Source organism: Magallana gigas, chromosome 3 (assembly GCF_963853765.1).
Source record: "Magallana gigas chromosome 3, xbMagGiga1.1, whole genome shotgun sequence".
Lineage (NCBI taxonomy): Eukaryota > Metazoa > Mollusca > Bivalvia > Ostreida > Ostreidae > Magallana > Magallana gigas.
The window spans coordinates 60,419,634-60,426,531 of record NC_088855.1 but is presented as its reverse complement, the minus strand read 5'-3'; positions in this window follow the sequence as shown (position 1 = coordinate 60,426,531).

Below are 6,898 nucleotides of genomic sequence, written 5' to 3'. Positions count from 1 at the left end.
ACACACCTATTTAATTTGTAAAACATATGTGTATTACCCGTCCCGATTTTTACTTCGGCTTGTGCATGACGTTTGGTAGTATTAAGGTGAAAGATCGTCAAAATAAAATTCACAACTTTTAAAAATGGCACATTGCGTTTGGGAACTTTAATTTCGATTCCACCATCAACTTCTTTTATTGATTAATGAGCTCGTACACCAACTGAATCGTCAACGGCGCTGTGCATTCAGTTACGTAACTCATTCCAAATTTGAACCCGAGCAAGATTATTTTGATCAATAAAACTATTTGTTTTTTTCTAAATAGAATTTTGTTTATACACAGAGGACTTAAACAGATTTAATGCGTGTTTTTATAATACATATTTACTGAAATGCATGAACACTTTCTGCACTATTTTCTTTCGCGTAGCCTTAATTCATGTGTTCTACGCGTGCCTTCCGGTTTGAGACCTCGGCTCACCCCGTCTAAAAATTGTTGACATCGGTTGAATAGTTTTCGAATAATCACGTGTAAATTTCCATTACCATTACTTAATTTTCTTGAAGTAATGCATTACATTACCATTACATGAGTAAAGTAATGCATTACCATTACTTTGAGAAAAGTCGATACGTTTTAAGAAAGTAATTTAAAAACTAAATAAAGAATGCTGAAAACATTTACAGGTTCATGTTCATGTGATATCTGGTTCAAATTTAATGACTTATACAAGATTGCTGTTGCACTTGTAGTTGTTGCACTTGTAGTAATGTTAAGGTTGGTCCCGTAACATTAACACGCTAATGACGGAGTTGACAATCTCTGTTATTTATGTCTCTGATTTTCGGAGTATGATTTTTAATGAAAGGAACGGTTGTATCGTAATTCGTGTGGGTGATGCACGAGTTTACACAAAAAAGTAGTAAGTGGCGAACAGATTTATTTTTAGCTATTAATTTTGCATGAATCGCAAATGAAGAAAATCGTGTCAGATAAGTCTTAAAAATCAAAATGGCGACCGTGACAAATCTTTTTATTGTCAAAGTTCTTGGAATCTTATTGTAAAAAATATTTCTAACGTCAGGTGCCTGTGTTTGTTATCGGTATACAAATGTTCACTTTGTTTGTTAATTCAGCAGTTTTAGAGTTTTCGGGGTTTTCATTAAACTTTTATTACGGATACCGTCCGACTTGTTGATTTTCTCTTGGATCACAAAATTGAATAAATCTAACGATTAAAATTATCTACTTTGATATAGTTGTTTGATTTTCCCGGTTAGTAGAAATTTTCAAAATTTTTCCTTTGGGTCTTATTTAACATAATATACGTTTGTGTCAATTCTACAATTATGAAGGCCGGGATTGAGTAAAATTTAGACAAAGTATCAGACAATTGCAAAAAAAAGCCGAATTAACATAGATTGTAAGAACTAATTCAAACTCATAAATTTTTGAAGCATATTCGAGGAAATCCAGGACAATTACAAATTCAAACTTTCAAGACCCCGTCTATCAGTACTCTCAGTACTTTGATTGCACAGATGATGGAACGTGACTTGAATTTTATATATTTTTGAATTTTTTCACGTCGTCGCTTCCGGTACCGATTTACGGCCGATTTGTAATTTTTACGACCTATTTTGTTCAGGGGTGATCTCAAAATTTGTTAGCGATATGACGATTAGATTTTCAGAAAATGTAGAGTTTAGAGAGTAATTGGACCCTTTTAAGTTTTTCCCACGGGGGATTTTAAGGAAGCATATTGAATCTGAATTATATGTTATTCCGTAAAATCACAAATCTTAGTTATTATGTACATATTCAAATATCTAACCAACGAAATGAAGACCAAAAACAAATAAAGAGTAATGAAGACACTTTTTTTCTGAAATGTGTTTGTATTACAAAGATTTACACATTAATGACGTCATGACTAAACGTTAAATGTCGTGTGAATGTGATCGAAAAGCATGGTAAGCATATTCAAATTATAACTAATCTAAAACTCCTAATAAAGTATTGTGGTGTGATTTATTGAGAATTGAAAAAAGAATACTGCGAAAATGTTAGTTTTACATATTCAAATATCTAAGCAACGAAATGAAGACCAAAAACAAATAAAGAGTAATGATAACACCTTTTTAAAAAAAAAAATTGTTTGCATTACATAGATTAACACATTGATGACGTCATGACTAAAAGTTGAATGTCGTGTGAATGTGATCGAAAAGCATTGTTAACATATTCAAATTATAACTAATAAAGTATTGTGGTGTGATTTATTGAGAATTGAAAACAATAACAATACTGGGAGAAATGTTAGTTTTATTAATCATTCGCTAAAAGGTGTGTAAATTTGCCTTTATTTTTAGGCCAGGCTTTCCTCTGTTGTTGTTTACGAAATAAAAATCCGACTAGAACAACACTACCCCTTATATATTGAACTTGAAATTTTATGCGTATCGTTAGTTTGATCAGTGCTTAAATTGAAAATTGATGCTAGATTCCCATGTTTTGTGTTTTTTTTATGAAACATACCGTTTTCCGTGCAAACTTTATAAATGTTGGGAAGGTTGTACGAGAGCCGGATGAATAACTATTTAATTATAAGAAAAACATAGAATTCTAGCAGCGGTTTTGATTAAGCTGAGATATTTTGCCTTTACTTGGTATGTTTTTTTTATTTTGGAAACCGCGGGGTAGTGTTGTTCTATCCCATTTTATGTTAAGGAATGTACTTAAGTTATTCAAAAGTGATAATACACCAATGCGACAGTAATGTACTACCCGCTTTTTTTTTTTTTACTGACATCTATTTTCAAGGATAATACTAAGTTTTTGTTCTTATTCAAAATAGTTTTTTAATTTCACAATTTTAAATATAACAGGCAAAATAAAATGTTAAATTGCCAATATGCTTCCTTAATACCCCCACGCAGTGGTGCCATTCTTTGGAGCTCACAGAGCCACGAAATTTGATAACGAATTTTCATCCAAAATTTTCATACGTTTTGATCTGTATCTTTTTATCAGTGTATATTTTGTTAAGACATATATAACAAAAGTAGCCAAGATTCAAAAGTTTTTTTCCAACAATATCAAGAAAAAAGGGCTGCCCCTTTATTTAGGGGCAACAGACTTGTAAACTCTATTCCTAATAATAATGAAAAAATAATAAAGATTTTGTAATGCAATATAGAAGCAATATTGTTGAACGTAACAATATGTGTCAGAAAAAATCAACGCCACGCCCATTCATTACGTAATCAAAAATGTTTAGGGGCCATATACTTGAACGTATACGCAATATATCTAGAGAAGGAGACATTTTTTTAGGCTTTGTAGAAGAGAAATGTTTGCAATCATGATTATAATCGATTTCACTAATCAAAACACCAATGTTTGTCCCCATTAAGGATCTTGATGGCTGGCCCCTAAAATATTCAATCATTTGTATCTAAAAAATACACAATAATTTTAGGTGTAAGAACAAAAAATGTAAGTATTCGTGAGACCTTTCGAATGAAATTAAAAGGGGCTGGCCCCTGCAATTAGGTAGTAAAACAGTCATGAAGTCTTATACACATACCTTGAAAATTACAAAGATTTTTGTAATGCATTAGAGAAGCAAAGTTGTTGATCGTAACAATATCAGTTTGTAAAACTCATTGGCACACCCATTGATGACGTAAATAGGGGACTGAAATCTTAAAACTTTAATGTTCTGTATGTGAAAAAGCGAAACACATTCTTTAGCATTTAAAAAGATATTGACTATCGTATACATTATTTATAAGGGAGGGGTTGAGGGGTAATTCTGAAATTTCATTGATATTTTAATCGTATTGTTTAAAAAACGGAAGACCTAATCGTTACTCGTAATGAGATCGTATCTATTTATGTATACAATTATACTACACAAACACGGCATATATCATTTAACAAATAATCATTTTTTAAAGAATCGTGATTTATTGAAGATAAAAGCCTATGCTTGTAGTACTGTTTGAACAGTCAAAATTGCAAAGTATTTGGTTAACAGGCCATTATACTACCATGCTACCATATCTCACGAAAAACATTAAGTTACAAGTAAAACTTTAGCCTAGGATTTGAAAAAGATGCATAAAAATGATTTTGGACTTGATGGTTAAAATGTAAACGATAGGGGTTTATTGTCTTGCTCGCCAGGTAAATTGCCCTGCACCACTACATATTACCCCCTGGCAAGACCCGTACAATCCATAGCATTCTCAACCCCCTGGGAAGAATAACAGACATCTTTGAGCACCGGACTATCATTTAATTTTGAGTTCACGCAGGAAAACCCCTAATGGAGACCAGAAGGTCCATAAAAGTTGCTGCTGGAGATGGCCTTCATGTGTCGAGGACAATTGTTTACAGATATCATCAGAGGTTTTAGCTGAAAGGACTGATATTATTGATGATGAATACCCCGATTCAAATAAAGCCTGGATTTTGCACCTATGGGTTTCGCGTAATTTTCTTATCTGAGTTCGAACTGCGTTGATGGAAATTTGCGGACGTACACGATCTAAAATATGCCACAAAGGACATAACAAAAACTTGACAAACAGTTTTATAAATAGTTAAAAGACATAAGAAGTATGTTGAACTGCAAGGTGTTTACTTTGGAAAAGAGTGACAGGTTTGCTTTCCAGCTGTTTGACGTTACCTGAGGTTACATTGTTTAGCATTTGTTTGCTTAAGGGAACCTCTCATTCGTTCTTATGTAACTAGTTTTTTTTATACCCGTAGTGTACCTCTTTGGACAGTGCCTCAGGTACTGCATTGGTCAGCTCTTTTTCTATTATTTAATCATATTATTTAATCTGCCGCATTGCAGACCCGGCAAACAGTGGCCACGATCTCTTCCTAACAGATTTGAGCAGCTAAGTTTTGAGTAACCCTTTCTCCGACTATGGGTATACGGTACTATTTTATTTTTTTGTAATACAACTACGGCTTGGTCTTTTTACATTATTGTTGAGTTTACATAAGTATTTGTAACTTTTTAATATAATTGTTTTACGAGGTAGAACTGTTAAAGGGGATGTGCGGCCGTGTTGTACATTTAAAGATAAGTATGTACATTTCTTGAACTGGCTTTTTTTTGTTCAAAACTGGCCAAAAATGTTGCCAAAGGATATAAAAACAATAAATATGAAGTCATTCTTTTTGAAAATTATGCATACAAAACAGGATAATGCCCTTTTCTTCAGTCTGAACAGCTGTTGAATTGCGCAGCCAGACTTATTTTAACGATTTCAAAATCTAAAAAAAATAAAGGGTTTCATTGGTGTCCTCTCTATAACTATTTGTTTAGAAAAAGTTGGAAATTTGCTCATTTTTTTTAATGCAATCTATGTTCCGTTATAAGTTTATGGGGAGGAAACCTTTGAATCAAACACTAAATAAAGCACTTATTTTTCACAGTATAAAAAAATATATTACAGTACATTGTATGTAACATTATATCCACAACAAAAATCTAAATCCAAACGAATAGTCTGACCTTTGTTTTCCCAATATTCTAAGCAAATTTGTTATATAATGCATTAGTCTGCACTTTTTTGAAATTTTTTTTCAGTTTCGGTCAAAGAAAGAAATGAAAGATGACGAACTATTTTTAGACCAAGATCATTTTAAAGGAAATCCTATTTCCTTGACACAGTTTTCATTTCTATGAAAATACAGTTCTCAGAATTACGGTATTTCAAAATATCATATCTGGTTTGCACAAGTATACAAAACAATTAAATACTAAAAAAAAGGCTGTCTGTATTCATCGAGAAATGTTTGGAAAGTGCAAATTTTTTTTTCTTCAAAAAATCCTATGATTACATAAAGCATTATTGATAAATTCAATATAAACACAAGTGTGAGACATTTATATGCGTTCCTTACAATTTTATGTATCGTTTTGTTGTTACCATGGTAACGGCTCCAGACTCTTGGAAAAAACCCATCAAATATGCCACATTGAATGCCAAATTATTTATAGTTGGAATTGTAAAATCCATTTTTTATAAGTTAAAGGTAAATGAACAGAACTTATTAAAAATTTTTATTAAAAAATAATTTGAATAATATAAACTTGGCTGCCATGGAAACCAAAATAACCTGACATTTTTTACAACTGAAAATTCAATAAAACAACCAATTTTTAAGCTACGATATTTCAGTGGCACAACTTGATATGGTACAATCTTTTATATAGGAAGAAAAAACACATTTTAGACTTTTATTTCAAAAAATAAAATCATTTAAACAATTTTTTTCCCTGAACTGACGAAAAATCCCATTTTCACTATATTCAGCTATATTTTCATATTGAAAAGAGGTTACATGTCTTTGAGCATATTATGAAAAGTAAAATCAAATAATTTCTTTTGAGAACAGACTTTAACAAATTTCATTTACTTCAACAATAACAAAAAAATACAATAATGTAGATTTCAACAGCAATTTATCAATTTGTGGTATCTAAGGAAAAGAATTTTCTTAAGTTACCAGAATGAATTTTTACATTCAAAACCAGCAACTGTTAGAATAATAAGAGTGTGTATCCTCTTTATATGTTGTTTACAAGATTATTTGGAATAACTTTTTAAGAACATGACTTTAGGTCTACTGTTTACAAAAAAGAAGGATTAATATTTACCGTTACTATGGCAACGGGAAAACAGCAATGATTTGTATAGAAACATTACTGAATTAAAGGAGTTTTATAAAAACAAATGCATATAACGTACTGCTTAAAGTATTAACTATGTAATATTATTTTGTTATTACTTGTTTAAGTAGAAAAAAAATGTCGCATGGAAAATCAAAAGTATGAAATTTTGAGAATTTAGATAACTTCCTATAAAATGTACATATTATAAAAAGTAA